This window comes from Somniosus microcephalus, chromosome 1 (assembly GCF_052327205.1).
Source record: "Somniosus microcephalus isolate GS21.2 chromosome 1, FLI_Smic_1.0, whole genome shotgun sequence".
Taxonomy (NCBI): Eukaryota; Metazoa; Chordata; class Chondrichthyes; order Squaliformes; family Somniosidae; genus Somniosus; species Somniosus microcephalus.
In genome coordinates, this window is record NC_140987.1 from 344,740,678 (window position 1) to 344,761,869 (window position 21,192).

A 21,192-nucleotide genomic window follows, 5' to 3' on the forward strand; every position below is an offset into this window, starting at 1 on the left:
GTGTTATTTGGACGACATCCTGGTTACGGGCGAAAATGACAGTGAACACCTTGCCAACCTGGAGCAGGTGCTTACTAGATTACAAGAATATGGGCTACGAGCCAACTGCGAGTTTTTCAGGAAACAAATCTCATATTGTGGCCACGTGATTGATGAAGAGGGGTTACATAAGTCCCCAGACAAGATTGAGGCAGTAGTCAAGGCTCCAGCACCGGAAAATGTGTTGCAACTGAGGTCGTTCCTCGGGTTGGTGAACTACTACTATAAGTTCTTGCCAAATTTGTCTACAATTCTGCACCCACTGAACGCCCTGATGCAAACTGGAGTAGCATGGAAATGGAGTGATGAATGTAAGCGTGCCTTTCAGAAATGTAAATGCCTAATCACTTCTAAAGAAGTATTAGCCCACTACAATCCAACACTACCGATTCGGTTGGCATGTGATGCATCTCCCTACGGCATTGGAGTGGTGCTGTCGCACAAATTCCTTGACGGTTCAGAGAGGCCAATAGCCTTTGCGTCACGCTCGCTAACCTCAGCCGAGCGTAACTATACCCAGATTGACAGGGAGGCCCTCAGCCTGGTGTGGGGGGTGAAGAAGTTCAATCACTATCTGTACTGGCAGAAATTCACCTTACTGACTGATCACCAGCCTCTTGTCTCCATTTTTAACCCAAAGAAGGGCGTTCTGGTGATGACGGCGCAACGGCTGCAAAAATGGTCCCTTTTTCTAGGGGCACATCAATACGAAAGAGTATAAGGGCACGAAACAGCATGGAAACGCTGATGGGCTGTCGCGCCTGCCGCTGCCTACGGTGGAGGAAGCACCTGCAGTGGAACCTGTTGAGATATTCCATTCGACCATAGTCGAACGTCTACCTGTTACAAACTCAAGCATAGAGAAGGAAACCCGAAATGACCCGACACTCTCTCTGGTCTATGATTTGACGGTGAAGGGATGGCCAGCACATGGTGACTCACTGTTGCCAGCATTCTCACCAAGGAGAGAACAGCTGTCAGTGTGCCGGGGGACCTTGATGTGTGGATCCCGAGTGGTAATTCCACCCAAGTTGAGAGATAGAGTGCTCAATGAGCTTCATGAGGGTCATCTGGGAGGGGTAAAAATGAAGAGCCTAGCCAGGGCGTTTGTGTGGTGGCCGGGAATCGATAAAGAAATCGAGGAAATGACCAAGAGCTACACAGGATGCCAGAAAGTCCAAAACGCTCCACCACAGGCCCCGCTACACCCATGGGAGTGGCCCTCATCTCCATGGCAACGGGTACACATTCATTTTGCTGGTCCATTTATGGACTCAATGTTTTTAATCGCCGTGGATGCACATTCAAAATGGCCAGAGGTCATCAAAATGTCCTCCACCACCACGGAGAAAACTATTGCAGTCCTACGGACCATCTTTGCCAGGAATGGCTTGCCAGAGCAGATTTGCTCCGACAATGGACCACAGTTTGTGTCCGAGGATTTCCGGAGGTTTTTGAGGAATAATGGGGTAAAGCATTACACATCCGCCCCATATCATCCAGCCACAAATAGATTGGCTGAGAGGTTTGTTCAAACCTTTAAAAAAGCAATAAAGGCGATGTATAACGACAACATACCACTGCAACACAAGGTGGATAATTTCTTGTTTGCTTACTGGAATGCGAAACATGCAGTCACCAACCAAGCTCCAGCCATGATGTTCTTTAACCGAAGGTTAAGATGTCGCCTGGATTTGCTCAAACCAAACATAAGACGAGATGTTGAGAATAAGCAATTCCAGCACATCAATGAGAAGCCAACCAGAAGCTTCAAGATAGGGCAACCAGTCTTGGCCCGCGACTACCGAACAGAAAAATGGCAGCCAGGAACGATATGCACACGGCAGGGACCACTAATGTACACAGTGGACGTTGGAGAGAGCATCGTGAGACGACATGCTGACCAGATTCTAGAGTCACAGGAACAAGTCAAACCCATGCCACGATCATACGCACCTGGTGATGAACCTGAAGTACAGATTGCGTCTACCTCAGAATCAGTGGTATTGGAAGCTGACGAACCAACCAATGACAATGAGGCAGAATCGACTCCGCCGCAAGAACAGGATACTCGAGAAAGGCACTATCCAGACAGGATCAGGAAGCCTCCTCAAAGACTGAATTTATAAATGTAAGAAGTCACACAACACCAGGTTATAGTCCAACAGCTTTATTTGAAATCACAAGCTTTCGGAGCGCTGCTCCTTCATCAGGTGATGAAGGAGCAGCGCTCCGAAAGCTTGTGACTTCAAATAAAGCTGTTGGACTATAACCTGGTGTTGTGTGATTTCTTACATTTGTCCACCCCAGTCCAACTCCGGCATCTCCACACCATGGAATTTATAAATGATTACTTTCAGCTGATGTATATAGTACAAAGATAATTGTAATTGTAATTAGTTATTATTTAATTGTTAAATGAATGTTATGTACTGTTTATCTAAAAGGGGAGGAATTGTAATGTATGTACCTTTAAGAGAGGAACTATCTTTTACAGCCCCTGTATACTGCAGTACCAGTAGTGACCACACCTGTATATAACACCATGTAGTAATTTGTAGTTAGTTCCAGCATACCCTCTGTTCAGTTAAACACCTGTTATTACCATTCTCCTGCAGTCCGTGTGTTATTTATACGCGGACGCTACATCTCCCACACCTTCTCCCTCTCTCAGTTCACAGAGACGCTCTCCCTTTTCATCTCTCCTATAGTCCTCAAAGGCATTCTCTCCCTCCAACCCAATCTTTTTCCTGTTCACAGAGACCCTCTCCTCCTCCAACTCAGAAACCTTTTGTCTAATGAAGATACACTGACATTTCATAAATTTAGCTTGAAGTTTCAGATGTCGCCTTGGCTCAGTGGAGCCACTCTTGCATCTGAGTCAGGAGGTCATGGGTTTAAGCCTCACTCCAGAAATTTGAACATATAATCTAGACTGACACTTCAGTAAGGAGGGCTGCACTATTGGAGATACTGTATTTCAGATGAGACGTTAAACGAGGCCTTGGCTGCCCTTTCAGGTAGACGTAAAAGATCCCATAGCACTATTTCGAAGAGGAGCAGGGGAGTTCTCCATGGTGTACTGGCCAATATTTATCCCTTAACCAACATTACTAAAACAGATTATCTGGTCATTATCTCCTTGTTGTTTGTTGGTCAACTTGTCTGCCACATGACAACAGTGACTACACTTTAAAAGAGCCCTCAACCGTGTCCATCCAATTTCCTCAAACCTCCCCCTCCCTCCTAGAACCACGATAGGATTCTCCTTGTCCTCACCTTCCACCCCACCAGCCTCCACATTCAACAGATCATCCTCTGTCATTTCCGCCACCTCCAACGCGATGCTACCACCAAATACATCTTCCCCTGCCCTTTCAGCTTTCTGAAGGGGCTGTTCCCTTTGCGACACCCTGGTCCTCTCTTCAATCACCTCCAATAGCTGCTCCCATTCCCAAGACACCTTCCCGTGCAAGTGGAGGAGATGCAACACCTGTCCTTTTACCTCCTCCCTTCTCACCCCCCAGAGCCCCAAACACTCTTTCCAGGTGAAACAGCGATTTACTTTTACTTCTTGCGATTTAGTATACTGTATTCGCTGCTCATGAGGTTGTCTCCTCTACATTGGGGAAACCAAACGTAGATTGGGTGATCACTTTGCTGAACATCTCCATTCAGTCCACATGCATGACCATGAGCTTCCAGCCACTTGCCATTTTAATTTTCCATCCCACTCCGACTCTGACCCTGGCCTGCTACACTGTTCTAATGAAACTCAATAAAAACTTGAGGAACAGCAATTCATCCTTCGATTAGGCACTTTAAAATCTTAGTGTAGGAACGGAGGTTCCTATCGAAAAGACTGAGTTCGGCTCAGGCAATTAAAACAATGAACTTTAATGGAACAAAACAGGTTTTAACTAGAAACTGCTGGAATACATCAACTACAGGTCTGCTCTCCTTGAGGGCTCCACGAGGACTGATCCCCTGGGCAGAAGACGGACGTCATGACGTCATCACATTCTTCCCGCCATTGGGGAATCACGTGACTAACGGTATGACGTCATCATGTTGAAACCGCGCTGTAAAGGTAACTAGACATTGCAGTCAAACAGTGTAATTAAAGGTACAGGCACAGACAGTAACTACATTGCTGTTAAAGGAATTATGTACAACCGCTCTGAGTCCTTTGGTGGCTCCGCCACACCAGACTCAATATCTAGTTCAACAATTTAAGATCATAACCACCGCTCCCACTTTTTCGGACAGCGGGTGCTGGCAATGGTTCTGCTGTTGCCATTTACAGCTCCTCTAAACCCAACTTTTGCTTCTTTACTTGTCCCATTACCCTCCCCTTTTCTGCCTCGCACCATCATCCCTTTTGCCATTTAATCACTCCTGCCTTCCACCCTATCACAGACCTTCCCTTTTATTCTTTCACCCCCCCTCTCCTTTCCCTGCCACTGCATTTGGTTAAAACCTATTACAACTCTAGCTTCTTCCAGTTCTGATGAAAGGCCATCGACCTGAAGCGTCAACTCTGTTTCTCTCTCTCTCTCAACAGATGCTCCCTGACCTGCTGAGTATTTCCAGCAATTTCTGTTTTCAGTTCAAAAGTACTTTCTTGGCTGTGAAGTATTTTGGGATGTCCTGAGGTTGTGAAAGGCTCTATATAAATACTAGTTCTTTCTTTCCGTCTGACTATTGCATTAATTAGTCCAAAGTGTGCTCTGCCACTGAGTTACAGTACTCTGCTTTTATAACTGGAGTTCTAATGTTACTTCATTAGTTAAGGGCTTTGCACTGGGGCCATGGATGTCTGATTTATTGAAAAAAAACAGGAATTGCCACATGCAGCAGAGTCCAGTCTCAGAACAAAGCAGCAATGGGCTGCAGCCAAGAGTCAATGAATGAGGTGGCATGACTTCTTTGCCAGGGTTCTTGGGGCACTGGCTACCCTAATTCATAAAAGTTGAAAGTACTTGCCCACGCTTGGCTATGCCATTGTCTACTGGCATCTGCCGCCTTGCCCTATGTTGAAAAGGTCCAACCTAACTTGTCCAGGATTTGTATCATTTCTCTGCTCTTGTGGGCCACCACTTACGATCTCGATGAACTGAAAGCAAGCATTGGGGAAATATTGCCCAGCTCTTTGCTGGTTCTTTGGGTGCTGTACATGCCATTCAGCCAGTGAGATTTCTTGCTTCAGGCTTGTTTTCCAGCACACGGAGTGGAAGGAGGAGGAGAGAGAAAGGGTTCGTTGAAAATAGCCGCCTTTCTAGCCAGTAATTCTTCCACAAAGAAGGACAGTGCAGTCAGTCAAATGCACCTTTTCTTTTGGTTTGTTTTCTGAGCCATTGTTCTCCCATTTATGACCAGCACAGTTAGATTATCAGACGGTATCTTTCTTGAGACATTTTTCAATTGGTCTTTTAAGTTGGATTCTGGTAGGCTAGTGTCTGAGCTAGTACCGCCACTTATAGCACCCTAGGTTCTGTAGTTTAGCAGCAGACTCCTAGATTCAGGTAAAGTGGGATCTGCAAGATAGCCACTCATCTATATAAACCAGATTTAACAGCAGCAGCTTGTTCTCAAACACTAGGCTCCTGAAATGCCGACTTAAAAGACGAGTATAAAAAGTCTGATCACAGTGCACAGTCTACATTTCAATAACAGCTTGCAATTTTATAGCACCTTTAACCGAGTAAAAACATCCCAAGGTGCTTCACAGGAGCGTTATCAGAAAACATTTGAAACCAAGTCACCGAGATATTAGGACAGGTGACCTAAAGCTTGGTCAAAGAGAGGTTTGAAGGAGTGATTTGAAGGGGGGGAAAGAGGAAGAGACGCAGAGAGGTTTAGGGAGGGCCTCGGCAGCTGAAGGCACGACTGCCAATGGCGGAGTGATAAAAATTGGGGACGCGCAAGAGGCCAGCATTGGAGGAGCGCAGAGATCTCGGTAGGTGGACATGGGTGGGGGGTTGTAGGAAGTTACAGACATACGGAAGGGCGATTTCCTGATTGCCAAGGTGCTAAAGTGTCACAAACACAATTGAACTCTGTGTGGTTTAAGTTCAAAAACAATAGTTACTAAAGGGCCAATGACACATAAATTGAGAGGCTTCAACAAAGAATTCCTCCATTATGCGCCTTAATGAACAATACTGAGAAACTTGACTGGTTGGTAAATAAGTTAATGGCATATTTAGATACATTAACCACAATTCAAATCACATTACTTCTATAATAATTATTACTTGTTTTACAATTACAGGATGCTGACATCACATTAAAAAGGCCCTGGCTCATTCTCATTCAGATTGCATTTCCCAGCTAATACCCATGTCAGGTTCAGCTACTAACCGTGCATTTCACTGTTATGTTATTGAAATCATGTAATTGGTTTTCTTAAAGTCCAAATGAGGTATAAGCAGTATTGCATCCCCCAAACTGTTAACAAGCTGATTAGTCAATTGTTTAATTTTTTTGTCGATTACAATTTGCAAGCAGGGGCATCATATTTAATGAAATAGCACAACTCCTGTAAACATGTCTCCAGAATTGTGTGTAAGTATTCAGCCTCTCTAGTAATTTGTGACCATTAAATGCTACTACCTTAAAGATAAGACCATGCATTAATGATCCAAGCACCTGAATATAATTGTGAAGTCAAACTTTAATTAGGGGGAAAAATTCAGTACCAGCCATTTTGGGGCGTTAATATCGGCTGGGCGCAAAGCTTAGCTAATTATCGCCTCCAACTGCAAAATTCACCTCTATTGCCCCTAGAGGTGATTCGAGCGTTAAATCAGGCGCTACATATCTCTCTTAAGGTGCAAATGTCAGGGAGCGAGGCACAACCTCGGAATGCTACCGAAGCTCAGGCGATGCCAATTACCATGGAAGCGAGACAGACTGGCGCCGTCCAGTTCTTAAAAGGAGGGGCCATCTTGCTGGCCAGCCACACCCTGCTCTTTGCAGTCTTGAATCTCGGCCTGGAGAGACCTCAAAAGCAATTGTGTTAGAAGCACTAATCGATAGGCCCAGGGAAAGAGCACGGCGCTTAGGAACTTCAAAAGTGGCGCTGAGGGCCAAAACTCCTTAGGAGAGCGTTAAAACCAAAAATTTTGCTGACAAGAAAAGGCAGGAAGCGACGCCTTTAAATAGTGCTCCCCCAGCCCCTTCCCGACTTGAAAACGTTCCCCTCTACCTGTCGTTCCTAGCTGCAGGCGCTAAGGCAGGAGGCGCGACTCAATATCCGGTCTGGGGTGCTGCACGCTTGACTGATGTCACGATCTGCGGGCGCAGGAGAGCGTGGCAGTAGTGTTCAGTGCTGCTGCAAAACGACTGGTCAATTTCACGAGCGGCGCTAAAATCGCCGTGCTCGGGCGCTAAGTTCCTAGCGTCCCGGCGAGGTGCTAACCAACCGAATTTTTCCCCCTAAGAGTTATACCCCAAAACCTAGTCATGTTCCTTTTCATAAGAATATCGGGGTAGACTTTACATCATGGAGCTTTGTGCAATGAAAGAACATATCGGGAATTCATGAGAGACTTCACTTATGTACGGAGACCAGGGAAACTGGGATTGTTCTCCTTGGAGCAAAGAAGGTTAAGGGGAGATTTAATAGAGGCATTTAAAGTTATGAAGAGTTTTGATCGAGATTTACTCTTCTTTTGCCAATTATCTTAAATCTGTGTCCTGTGGTTACCGACTCTCCTGACAGTTTTCTCCTTATTTAGTTTCCACTGGCAGGAGGGGTGGTAACCAGAGGACACAGATTTAAGATAATTGGCAAAAGAACCCACAAGGGAGATGAGAAGAAATTTTTTTACGCAGCGAGTTGTTATGATCTGAAATGTGCTGCCTGAAAAGATGGTGGAATCAGATTCAATAGTAACTTTCAAAAGGGAATTGGAGAGCTCTGGGGAAAGAACAGGGGAGTGGGACTAATTGGATAGCTCTTTCAAAGAGCTGGTACAGATATGATGGGCAGAATGGCCTCCTTCTCTACTGTAAGATTCTATGAATTCCGTTGTCAAGCTTGGCGCACGATTAATGGACAGAAATCAGGCAGGGTGTGCTGACCTCCATGTTTGAATTCCAAATACGCATCCCTGTCACATGAAGCTCTACAATGGCAGCACTAATTTGTCAAATCTGCCCCATTGTACCCAAACTATCAGAAATGGAGGCTAAACTATAATAAAAGTGCAATATATAGCTAATATATATATAATTTATAATTGTGTCAATTCCACATTTCTCTTATCTGGAAGGAGGAGAGCATGCCAGGGGATCTCAGAGATGCCGTAATTGTGAACATCTTCAAGAAAGGTGACAAGTCCAATTGCAGTAATTACAGAGGAGTTTCCCTGCCACAGGGAAAGTCATCGCAAAAATCCTCCTCAATCGCCTTCTCCCAGTGGCCGAAGAGCACCTCCCAGAGTCGCAATGTGGATTCTGCCCACTAAGGGGCACAATGGACATGGTCTTCACTGCACGTCAATTACAAGAGAAATGCAGGGAACAGCACCAACCACTGTACAGGGCCTTCTTTGATCTCACAAAGGTCTTCGACACTGTCAACCATAAGGGATTATGGAGTGTCCTCCTCAAATTCGGCTGCCCTCAAAAGTTTGTCACCATCCTCCGCCTGCTTCATGACGACATGCAAGCCGTGATCCTGACAAACGGTTCCACCACAGACCCAATTTATGTACGAACCGGGGTCAAGCAAGGCTGTATCATCGCACCAACGCTCTTCTCTATCTTCCTTGCTGCAATGCTCCATCTCACCCTCAGTAAGCTCCCCGCTGGAGTGGAGCTAATTTACAGAACAAACATGAAACTGTTCAACCTCCGTCGCCTCCAGTCCATATCCAAGGTCGTCCCGTCCTCTGTCATCGAATTACAGTATGCAGACGATGCTTGCATCTGCGCTCACTCGGAGGTCAAACTCCAAACATCGTCAACACCTTCACCGAAGCGTATGAGAGCATGGGCCTTACACTAAACATCCGTAAGACAAAGGTCATCTACCAACCTGCCCCCGCCACACAGTACTGCCCCCCCGATTATCAAAATCCATGACAAGGCCTTGGACAATGTGGACCACTTTCCATACCTCGGGAACCTACTGTCAACAAGAGCAGACATCGACGACGAAGTCCAATACCGCCTTCAGTGTGCCAATGCAGCCTTCGGTCACCTGAGGAAGAGAGTGTTTGTAGACCAGGACCTCAAACCCGGCACTAAGCTCATGGTCTACAGAGCAGCAGTGATACCCACCCTGCTGTATGCCTCAGAGACATGGACCATACACAGCAGGCACCTCAAAGCACTGGAGAAGTACCACCAATGCTGCCTCCGCAAGATCCTGCAAATCCATTGGCAGGATAGGCGCACCAACGTCAGTGTTCTTGCTCAGGCCAACGTCCCCAGCATCAAAGCTTTGACCACGCTCAATCAGCTCTGATGGACGGGTCACATTATCCGCATGCCCGATACGAGACTCCCAAAACAAGCGCTCTACTCGGAGCTCCGGCATGGCAAGAGAGCCCCAGGTGGGCAGAGGAACTGCTTCAAGGACACCCTCAAAGCCTCCTTGAAAAAGTGTAACATCCCCACCGACACCTGGGAATCCCTGGCCCAAAACCGCACAAAGTGAAGGAGAAGCATCTGGGAAGGCGCCGAACACCTCGAGTCTCTTCACCGGGAGCAAGCAGAAGCCAAGCGCAGGCAGCGCACGTCAACCCAAGCACCCCACCCACCCACCCGCCCCTTCAACCACCGTCTGCCCCACCTGTGACAGAGACTGTAGGTCCCGCATTGGACTCAGTCACCTGAGAACTCATTTTTAATGTGGAAGCAAGTCATCCTCAGTTCCGAGGGACTGCCTAAGAAGTGATAATCTCATTTATAATTGTGTCGATTCCACATTGTTAAACAAATTAAAATGCTTGTTTCCCATTCCAAATAACAGTCCAATCTTAAAATACATGAAACAGGAAACTTTGTACAAATTGAAATTAAACAGCACAAGAACTAAGTGCACTGATTTGTTCATTTCCATTCATCACAAATAGTGAGTTCTTTTAGTGGCCTTTGATGCCCTGTCACCTCTAAATAGTTTCTTTCTCTTGTTCTGCATAGTTCAGCTTTCATTCCACACAGTTTATGGATCATTTGAGCCGGACAATGATTCTGCAACAGTTTCCAGCCACACACAGCCTCTCACAGTGGTCGGGAACATGAGACTGGCGTGCTGTTTGGGTCAGTGTCGGTGTCATTTTTACTGACTCCAATGGGCAAGGGTGGGAGCTGGAATAGAAGATCGGGCACTTTCCCATGCTCTGACATCAGAGCTCTGAAAGGGAAGCCACTGACAAAATTTGTTGTACTTTGGGAAACGTAAAGATTCTGCATAAATCAAAAAAGTACTGCAATAAAGTAACAAAAAAAACACCTCACCCGTTAATTGCCTTCATAGCTCAGCAGTTAAAGTGCCTGCTTCATGCGACTGAGTTTGAGCACAAGTACTGACTGGCTCTCTTTAAACCGCTCGTGATTCATCGGCTTGAAATTGTTATGCAAAAGACTAAATCGTCCATCCTGGGGCCACTAACTGTGACTCTCCAGAAAGTGTACTTGTGCTTTCCGTTGTTCCTGGAATGAATAGCATTGCTGTCCGAAGTTACAAATGGAGTCTGCGATCTGACTGGGACCTGCTTCTCTATTTCCCATTGGTTACAAATGGAGAGGTACAAATAGAAAAAAATAAAGCTGCCAGCTCTCTCAAAGATCTGTGAAAGCAAAATCAGCGTTGGAAATAAATTGTTAGACTAATCCTTTGGAATTGCTTGCAATAGGAATTCACCATTAAACAATGCCGCATTTATTAAAATATACTTCCAAGAATTGTAAAAGAGGTGTGACTAATTATAGTTTTAATTACAGCTTAGTAAATTGAATTTGGAATGCATTGACATCGAGCTAGGTCTTCGATTTTCAATTGTCGGCAGCTGAATTCCCTCAAGTACAGGTTAATGCCACTGTGTGTTTCCACATAGTCATCCAGGTGGAGGCAGTTAAACTTCCAATTCATCTTCTGTGGAAGAGGAGAATTCTGGATTATGATACTTTATTAATGACATAGAATTTACAGCACAGAAACTAGCCGTTCGGCCCAACTGTTTTATGCTCCACACGAGCCACATAAGGACCGCATCCACCTGTGGTTTGGCTTCAGTCTGAATTTTGAATTAAACAAGAGTTCTGAATCCTGGTTGCTAGATGCGAGTTTCTCTCGACCTCTGGGCGCGGGGGGTCCATAAACAGGCGGGAGAGGGTCGGCTGCCCGTTATACACCCTGCCTGAATTTCCTTTCTATTGACTTCAATGGAAAGGAGGATCAGGCGGGTATGTATAACGTGCGCTCGATTCACTACTGCCTGCTTTTCACCCCTGCCCAAGTTGCATTTCATCCCCTGACGTCCAAATTCATGTGTTTTTGCCAGTGATCTATATAAAAGGCATTAAGGAAATATAATATCTTGGCATCAGTATACTGCTGTAATTAGATTTCCTTTTGGCCAATTACTTACTGTTATAGTTTTATTCTTGCTAACTACTTCTTCCCTCTCCTAAAAGGTATTGACTCTTTGCTTATACCCTACCCAAGTGGCCATTGCTCATGTACGAGACTTTACAGCTAGTGTCGGCAGGCTATTTGACCGCAGAAGGGCTCGCACCCTATCCTAATCTCTACACATAGGATAGTGATCAGCTAAGACCCCGACTGATTTCCACCTGCTCCTAATCCAGAGAGGCCGAGTCCAATTGTAGCTGCCCCCACACAAGCACCCTACCTGAGATCAGCTAATGCAGCAGCGACCGAGATTGAATTGGGAACTCCCTGGTTTCTATGGCTCAGCCACTGATTGAATAAACCTGCCAAGCCATTGGGGAAGACCATAAATAAATAAATGTGTATAGAAATTACTGTTTGTGATACTAATATGAACCCATAGGAACAGGAGGAGGCCATTCAGCCCCTCGCGCCTGTTCCACCATTCAATTAGATCACGGCTGCTCTGTACCTCAACCCCATTTACTCACCTTAGCTCCATATCCCCTGATACCCTTACCTAACAAAAATCTGTTGGTCTCTGTCTGGAAAGCTCCAATTGTCCCCCAGTATCCATAGCCTTTTGGGGGAGAGTTTTCCAGATTTCCACTAACCTGTGTGTGAAAAAGACAAATAAAATCCCAACATAGTTGTGTGACCTTCTTATTTTAACAGATGCTAAACTGCTGAAAACTAATTGGTTAACAGCTGTATTCAAATAGCAGACTATAAGACTACTATATGAACGCATTAAGCATCTGTATGCTAATATCACTGTCATTTCAATGCTTAACGCTCACATTACAACAACCACTACTTGCATTTATATAGCGCCTTTAACGCAGTATCACATCCTGGCTGGCTTGTCACGTGCCGCCTCTATTGGCAATCCAAAGCTCAACACGTGAAGGCAGCCATGAGTTTTTTCTGGCTGCCAGTGGACTGCAACTTAGGAGCTCCGTCAGGGCAAGTGGTTTGCCATTTTAGAATCTAACCTCAGTAGATTGAAATCTTTTGTAAGTTAAAGGCATGGATTTCCTCCCTGTACTAAAATATTCCATTATTCTATCTACAACTACTCATGCATATGCTGCAAACAAAATTCTTCTCAGGAATGAACTTGCATGTAAATAGTGTCTTTCCTGACCTCAGGGTGTCCCAAAGTGCTTTACAGCCAATGAAATACTTTAGAAGTGTATTAACTGTTACAATGTAGGAATGCAGCTGTCAATTTGTGCACAGCAAGGTCCCTCAAATTTAGTGATGTTGGTTGGAGGATAAATATTGGCCAGCACACAGGGGAGAACTTCCTTGCTCTTCTTCGAAATAAAGCCATGGAATCTTTTACGTCCATCTGAGAGAGCAGACGGAGCCTCGGTTTAATGTCTCATCCAAAAGACGGCACCTCCGACAGAGCAGCGCTCCCTCAGTACTGCACTGGAGTGTCAACCTAGATTTTGTGCTCAAGTCGCTTGGAGTGGAGCTTGAACTCGCAACCCTCTCAGTCAGAGGCGAGAGTGCTACCAACTGAGCCACAGCAGAAAATTAGGGCTACATACACTGAATGCACGGTTAAAAGTAGCAGGATGGAGAACTCCCACCCTCCACCATCTGTAAACCTTGACTCATCCCAAACTATGCTGCCTGAATCCTATCCTGCACCAATTCCCTGTCTTTGCTGATCTACATTAGATTGTGCTCCCCAATGGTTCAAATTTAAAATTCTCAATCTCCTGTTTAAATCTTTTAATGGTTTTGCCCACCCCCCAATCTCTGTAACCTTCTGCAGCTCTATAACTCCCCACTCTTCTGACTTTGGCCTCTTTGCAACCCCATTTCCTTTGGCCCAATGTTGCAGTCATGGTTCCAGTCGCCTGGGCCTCATGCTCTGGAATTCCCTCCTTAAACTCCTTCACCTCTCCAGCTCTTTCTCCTCCTTTAACGCCCTTCATAAAGCCCATCCCTGACCAACCTTTTGATCACCAATCCTTATATCTCTTTCTTTGGCACAACGGCCAACTTTTTTTGATTACACCTCTGTAAAGTGCCTTGAGGCATTTTTCTGGTACAGGTGCTATATAAATGCATGTAGTTTTTATACTTTATGAGAACAAATCATTATTGGCCCATAGCAAAAACCAGACAAATTTGCAATAAACTATTTAACTGCAAAAAATGCATCAGGACAAAAAAATCACGTGAGTTTTAATAATTTGGGTCAAAAACATCTAATATAAGAAGTTGGATACCTTATTCTATGTCATAATTGTTTCTTATTGATTTAATTACTTGAATGATTCCTGCAGAGATCTGTGCTGGGGCCACTACTGTTCACCACATAAGTAAATGATTTGGACTCAGGAATTGGAAGTATAGTGTTGAAATTTGCAGATGATAACAAATTGGGGGCTATAGCTAATAATGGCCCGTATTTTCCGATGCCTACGGGTGTGTACGTGCTGTGTACACACCCGTAGGGACATCGGAAATGCCGGTTTCAGGCATGCAAAGCGCATGCGCTGAAAACCGGCATTTCCGAAAACAGTGACAGGATCAGACAAAGTCAACATGGATTTACAAAAGGTAAATCGTTCTTGACTAATCTACTGGAATTTTTTGAGGATGTAACTGGTAGAATAGATAAGGGAGAACCAGTGGATGTGGTGTATTTGGACTTTCAGAAGGCTTTCGATAAGGTCCCGCATAAGAGATTAGTGTGTAAAGTTAAGGCATATGGGATTGGGAGCAAGGTACTGACTTGGATAAAGAACTGGTTGCAGACAGGAAGCAAAGAGTTGGAATAAACGGCTTTTTCCAAGTGGCAAGTAGTGACAAGTGGGGTACCGCACGGATTGGTCCTAGGACCTCAGCTATTCACAATATATATAAATGATCTAGACAAGGGAACTAGATGTAATATCTCCAAGTTTGCAGACGACACAAAGCTGGGTGGGCATGTGTGCTGTGAGGAGGATGCCAAGAAACTCCAGTATGATTTGGACAGGTTGGGTGATTGGGCAGAAGCATGGCAGATGCAGTATAATGTGGATAAATGCGAGGTTATCCGCTTTGGTGTCAAAAACAGGAAGGCAGATTATTATCTGAATGGCAATAGATTGGGAGAAGGGGAAGTGCAACGAGACCTGGGTGTCCTTGTGCACCAGTCGCTGAAGGTAAGCATGCACGTGCAGCAGGCGGTTAAGAAGGCAAATGGTATGTTGGTCTTCGTAGCGAGAGGATTCGAGTACAGGAGCAAGGATGTCTTGCTGCAGTTGTACAGGGCCTTGGTGAGACCACACCTTGAGTATTGTGTGCAGTTTTGGTTGCCTTATCTGAGGAAGGATGTTCTTGCCATGGAGGGACTGCCGCGAAGATTCACCAGGCTGATACCTGGGATGGCAGGCATGACGTATGAGGAGAGATTGGGTCGATTGGGTTTATACTCACTGGAGCTTAGAAGAATGAGAGGGGATCTCATTGAAACATAAAATTCTAACAGGACTAGACAAACTGGATGCAGGAAGGATGTTCCCGATGGCTGGGGAGTCCAGAACCAGGAGTCACAGTCTAAGGATAAGGGGTAAGCCATTTAGGACAGAGATGAGGAGGAATTTCTTCACCCAGAGAGTGGTGAACCTGTGGAACTCTATCACACAAGGCAGTGGAGGCCAATTCATTAAATATATTCAAGAAGGAGTTGGATATATTTCTTAAGGCTAAAGGGATAAAGGGATGTGGGGAGAAGGCAGGGACAGGGTACTGAATTTGAATGATCAGCCTATGTTAATAAAGGATGGAATCACTGCAATAGTGAGAAATGATATTGGGTCAAAGGATCAGGATAGTGAAACAGTTTGGGTGGAGATAAGCAATAATAAGGGGAAAAAGTCACTAGTGGGCGTAGTCTATAGGCCTCCTAACAGTTGCAACTCTCTTGGTCGGAGTATAAATCAGGAAATAGTTGGGGCTTGTAATAAGGGAACAGCTATAATCATGGGAGATTTTAACTTTCATATTGACTGGACAAAGCAAATTGGGCAGGGCAGCCTTGAGGAAGAGTTCATAGAGTGCATTAGGGACGGGTTCCTTGAGCAGTATGTTACTGAACCAACCAGGGGGCAGGTAATCTTAGATCTGGTCCTGTGTAATGAGACAGGATTAATAAAAAATGTCCTAGTAAAGGATCCCCTTGGAATGAGTGACCATAATATGGTTGAATTCAAAATTCAGTTGGAGGGTGAAAGAGTTGGATCTCAAACCAGCGTACTAAGCTTAAACAAAGGAGACTATGAAGGTATGAGAGCAGAGTTGACTAAAGTGGACTGGGAAAATAGATTAAGGTGTAAGACGGTACATGAGCAGTGGTGTACATTCAAGGAGATATTTCACAACTTTCAAGAAAAATATATTCCACTGAGGAAAAAGGGGCGTAAAAGAAAAGACAGCCATCCGTGGCTAAGTAAAGTAATAAAGGATAGTATCTGACTGAAAACAAGGGCATATAAAGTAGCCAAATCTAGTGGGAGGATAGAAGATTGGGAAGCATTTAAAAGCCAGCAAAGAATAACTAAAAGATTAATTAAGAAAGTAGATTATGAAAGTAAACTAGCAAAAAATATAAGAACAGATAGCAAGAGTTTCAACAGTTACATAAAAAGAAAAAGGATGGCTAAAGTGAACGTTGGTCCCTTAGAGGACGAGACCGGGAAATTAGTAGTGGGGAACATGGAGATGGCAAAAATGCTGAACAAATATTTTGTATCAGTCTTTACAGTAGAGGACACTAAAAATATCCCAACACTGGACAAACAGGGGGCTATAGGGGGGGAGGAGCTAAACACGATTAAAATCACTAAGGAGATGGTACTCGGTAAGATAATGGGACTTAAGGCGGATAAATCCCCTGGACCTGATGGCTTACACCCTAGGGTCTTGAGAGAAGTAGCGGTAGGGATTGCGGATACATTGCTGGTAATTTTCCCAAACTCCTTGGATTTAGGAAAGGTCCCAGCAGATTGGAAAACTGCTAATGTAATGCCCTTATTTAAAAAGGGAGGTAGACAAAAGGCTGGAAGCTATAGACCAGTTAGCCTAACATCTGTGGTTGGTAAAATGTTGGAGTCCATTATTAAGGAAGCAGTAACAGGACATTTGGATAAGCATAATTTAATCGGACAGAGACAGCATGGTTTTATGAAGGGGAAGTCATGTTTGACAAATTTGCTCGAATTCTTTGAGGACATAACAAACAGGGTGGATAAAGGGGAACCAGTGGATGTGGTGTATTTGGACTTCCAAAAGGCATTTGACAAGGTGCCACACAAAAGATTACTGCACAAGATAAAAAATCACGGGATTGGGGGTAATATACTGGCATGGGTGGAAGATTGGCTATCTAACAGAAAACAAAGAGTTGGGATAAATGGTTCATGCTCGGGTTGGCAGTCAGTAACTAGTGGTGTTCCGGAGGGGTCAGTGCTGGGACCCCAACTCTTTACAATCTATATTAATGATTTGGAGGAGGGGACCAAGTGCAACATATCCAAGTTTGCTGATGATACAAAGATGGGAGGGAAAGCAGTGAGTGAGGAGGACATAAAAAACCTGCAAAAGGACATAGGCAGGCTAAGTGAGTGGGTAGAAATTTAGCAGACGGAATATAATGTTGGAAAGTGTGAGGTTATGCACTTTGGCAGAAAAAATCAAAGAGCAAATTATTATCTAAATGGAGACAAACTGCAAAGTGCTACAGTACAAAGGGATCTGGGGGTCCTGGTGCATGAAACACAGAAGGTTAGTATGCAGGTACAGCAGGTGATCAGGAAGGCCAATGGAATCTTGGCTTTTATTGCAAGGGGGATGGAGTATAAAAGCAGGGAAGTCTTGCTTCAGTTATACAGGGTACTGGTGAGGCCACACCTGGAATACTGCGTACAGTTTTGGTTTTCATATTTAAGAAAAGATATACTTGCTCTCGAGGCAGTTCAGAGAAGGTTCACTCAGTTGATTCCAGAGATGAGGGGGTTGACTTATGAGGAAAGGTTGAGTAGGTTGGGCCTCTACTCATTGGAATTCAGAAGAATGAGAGGCGATCTTATCGAAACATATAAGATTGTGAGGGGCCTTGATCGGGTGGATGCGGGGAGGATGTTTCCACTGATGAGTGAGACTAGAACTAGGGGGCATAATCTTAGAATAAGGGGCTGCCCTTTCAAAACTGAGATGAGGAGAAACTTCTTCACTCAGAGGGTAGTAAATCTATGGAATTTGCTACATGAGAGAGCTGTGGAAGCTGCGACATTAAATAAATTTAAAATGGAGATAGACAGTTTCCTAGCTGATGAAGGAATTAGGGGTTACGGGGAGCGGGCAGAGAAGTGGACGTGAGTCTACGTTTGGATCAGCCATGATCCTATTGAATGGCAGAGCAAGCCCGAGGGACGTATGGCCTACTCCTGCTCCTACTTCTTATGTTCTTATTATCTCATTGAATGGCGGAGCAGGCTTGAGGTGCCGAATGGCCTACTCCTGCTCCTATCTTCTTCTATGTTTCCAATAAGAGGCATCCGCACGCAGGAAGCCTCCTATCGGAAATTACCGGCCATTGTGGAGGACTGTACCCAAATACTGAAATACATAAACAGACTGAAGATTGGGCAGATAAATGGGGAATTAAATTCAATATAGTGATGTGTGAGGTGATTCATTTTGGAAGGAGGAATAAGGAGGTCACTTATACCTTGGAAGGTAAAAAATTAAATGGGGAAGAGGAGCAAAGAGATCTGGGAATACAGATACATAGTTCACTAAAAGTAGCAATACAAGTTGATAAGGCCAAAAAGAGTGCAAACAAAGTACAGGCATTTCATTTGTAGAGGCATATAATGCAAAAGCAGGGAGGAAATGTTACATTTATATAGAACCTTGGTTAGACCACATTTGGAGTACTGTGTGCAGTTTTGGTCTCCATACTACAAAAAGGATATTGAAGCAAAGGAGAAAGTGCAGGAAAGATTTACAAGGCTGTTACCAGAATTGAGAGGATGCAACTGTCAGGGAAGATTGAACAGGCTGAAGCTGTTTTCCCTGGAAAAGACAAGACTAAGGGGAGACCTGATAGAGATCTTTAAAATTATGAAGGGGTTCTATAGGGTGAATGTGGAGAAATTGTTTCCACTTGTGGGCAAGTCCAGAACAGAGGGGCATAAATATAAGAACAGTTCAAATAAAGAATTTGTGAACGTTTCTTTACACAGAGAGTGGTGAGAATGTGGAACTCGCTGCCACGTAGAGTGGTTGAAACAGATAGCAGTGACACAGTTAAGGAAAGCTTGATGCATACATGAGGGGGAAAGGAATAGAGGGATGTGGGGACAGGGTGGAAAGAGGTACTTAGAGTGGGAGGAGGCTTGTCTATAAACACCAGCACAGACCAGATGGGCTGAATGGCCTGTTTCTCTGCTGTAGATTCTATAAAGGACAAACACTTTAAAGAGTATTGTGTACAGTTTTGGTCTCCTTACCTAAGGAAGAATATACTTGCCATAGAGGGAGTGCAACGAAGGTTCACCAGACTGGTTCCTGGGATGGGGGGATTGTCCTATAAGGAGAGATTGAGTAGACTAGGCCTATATTCTCTGGAGTTTAGAAGAATGAGAGGTGATCTCATTGAAACATGAAAAACTCTTACAGGGCTTGACAGGGTAGATGCAGGGAGGATGTTTCCCCTGGCTGGGGAATCTAGAATCAGGGGTCACAGACACAGAATAAGAGGTCGGCCATTTAGGACTGAGATGAGGAGAAATTTCTTCACTGAGAGGGTGGTGAATCTGTGGAGGCTCAGTCGTTGAGTATATTCAAGACAGAGATCGATAGATTTTGAATATTAATGGAATCAAGGGATATGGAGACAGTGCAGGAAAGTGGAGATAAGGTAGAAGATTAGCCATGATCTTATTGAATGGCAGAGCAGGCTCGAGCGGCCAAATGATCTACTCCTGCTCCTATTTCTTATGTTCTTATGTAAAATTTCTACCTCTGTTCTCTATTGTTGATTGTGCACTCATCCCTATATTTTGCCAATGGATTAGAAATTGTGTAATTTTTATTATCATCCTGGATTGTATTACAACTCAAAGAACAGGAGCCAGTTGGCAATCGGATGAAGTTCAAAATAATTTTAATAACAACACAATCTTGAGCTCACATCATGGACAGTAATATAAGGATCTTCAGTGAAGCGGCTATTCTAAGTAAATACTGTTTGCTTCAGTTCAATCATCATTATAATCAGTGTGATCTCATTTGGAGAGAAATCTACGCTTTCACACAGCAAAAGGAGTTTTTAGGCCGTGGACTGTATGTCACAAATTAACATCACCCATTTGTATGCTAATGTCATTTGTTTTTTTAGTCGAAGCCATTCAAACCAAATCAGTTTTTTTTAACAGTATACTGTAAATCTTCTTTCCTAAATTAACATTGTTTAAATCAGGAGAAACAAACAGAATGAATGTAAAAGATTTTTATGTAGCTTTCAAGACTTTACAATGTTTTCGTGTGTGGGTAACATTTTATCAAAGAAGCAAAAATGTGCAACATATTTAGTTAGGTCTGGAAACCAAAGTATGTCCTTTTTGCAGCTCGAACTTGGAAGTAATAGAAACGGATCCTTGTAGATGTTCCTATAATTCTTGAAAGTAAAAGCCACTTCCTACTGAACATTTGATTGAGGTAGAGCTGAGATAAAGATCACTGCTAACCTACATTCGCGTCCCCCCGGGGAACACTTGCCATGGTCCAGTTAAGTGCCTGTGGTGACACTTGACCCATGAAATTCAGTGGAAGTAACACAATTTTCTTTCTTGTAAGCTGAGAATTAAGTGGTAAGAATATAAAGTACAGCTGCAGTGAAACCTGACCTGAAATTTGCCATTACCTGAGAGGCAACAGCTTTAGCTATTGAACATGGTAGGTGGGTTGCAAAGAATCACAGATAACATAAAGTCAACACAGTACAGAGGTTACAGAAGCTGCCAGAACCCTTTCCAACAACACCTGCGAGTTTCGAGGCAATATCACAATTCTCCGATCAATGGAGCAATTCCACTTAAGCCTTTTTTTCTCCCCCCACAAGAAAATAATATGTACAGTGATGTAAGAAAAAGGAGGCTTACCATCAAGTAACTTTAAAGTAAGCTTTAAGTAACTTATAAACACACTATACACAAGAGAGGTCTTTACCATGCCTCTGGTAGAAGCCTCTTACAATACTGAACAGACCAGTATTTATACCAGTCCAACAGGAAGTGACACATGACAGGAAGTGAGGTATGTACACAGTTCATAGTTCATAGTTCACAGTTCACAGGAAGTGATGACATAACTTCCCGGAAGTTATTATTTTTATCACATTCTTCCCTCCTGCAGGTTTAGGAGGCTGTGGTCTACCTTTTGGTCCGCAGCCGCCGAACAAGGAAGAGTCGCACCCGTTTGGATTCCTGTCGTAGAGGGTCGCTGGTCCG

General features: G+C 44.2%; 1 long non-coding RNA gene across 1 annotated transcript in view; it reads right to left on the reverse strand.

Annotated features, from left to right (window-relative positions):
• LOC147124947 (uncharacterized) overlaps nt 1–21,192 on the reverse strand; it is a 144,602-nt gene that overhangs the window by 47,742 nt on the left and 75,668 nt on the right. Inside the window, exons 2-3 of the long non-coding RNA XR_015079288.1 lie at nt 12,189–12,282; nt 10,513–11,149 (exon numbers count right to left, since the gene is read on the reverse strand). This is a non-coding gene — a long non-coding RNA (uncharacterized LOC147124947). The remainder of the gene's footprint in view (nt 1–10,512; nt 11,150–12,188; nt 12,283–21,192) is intronic.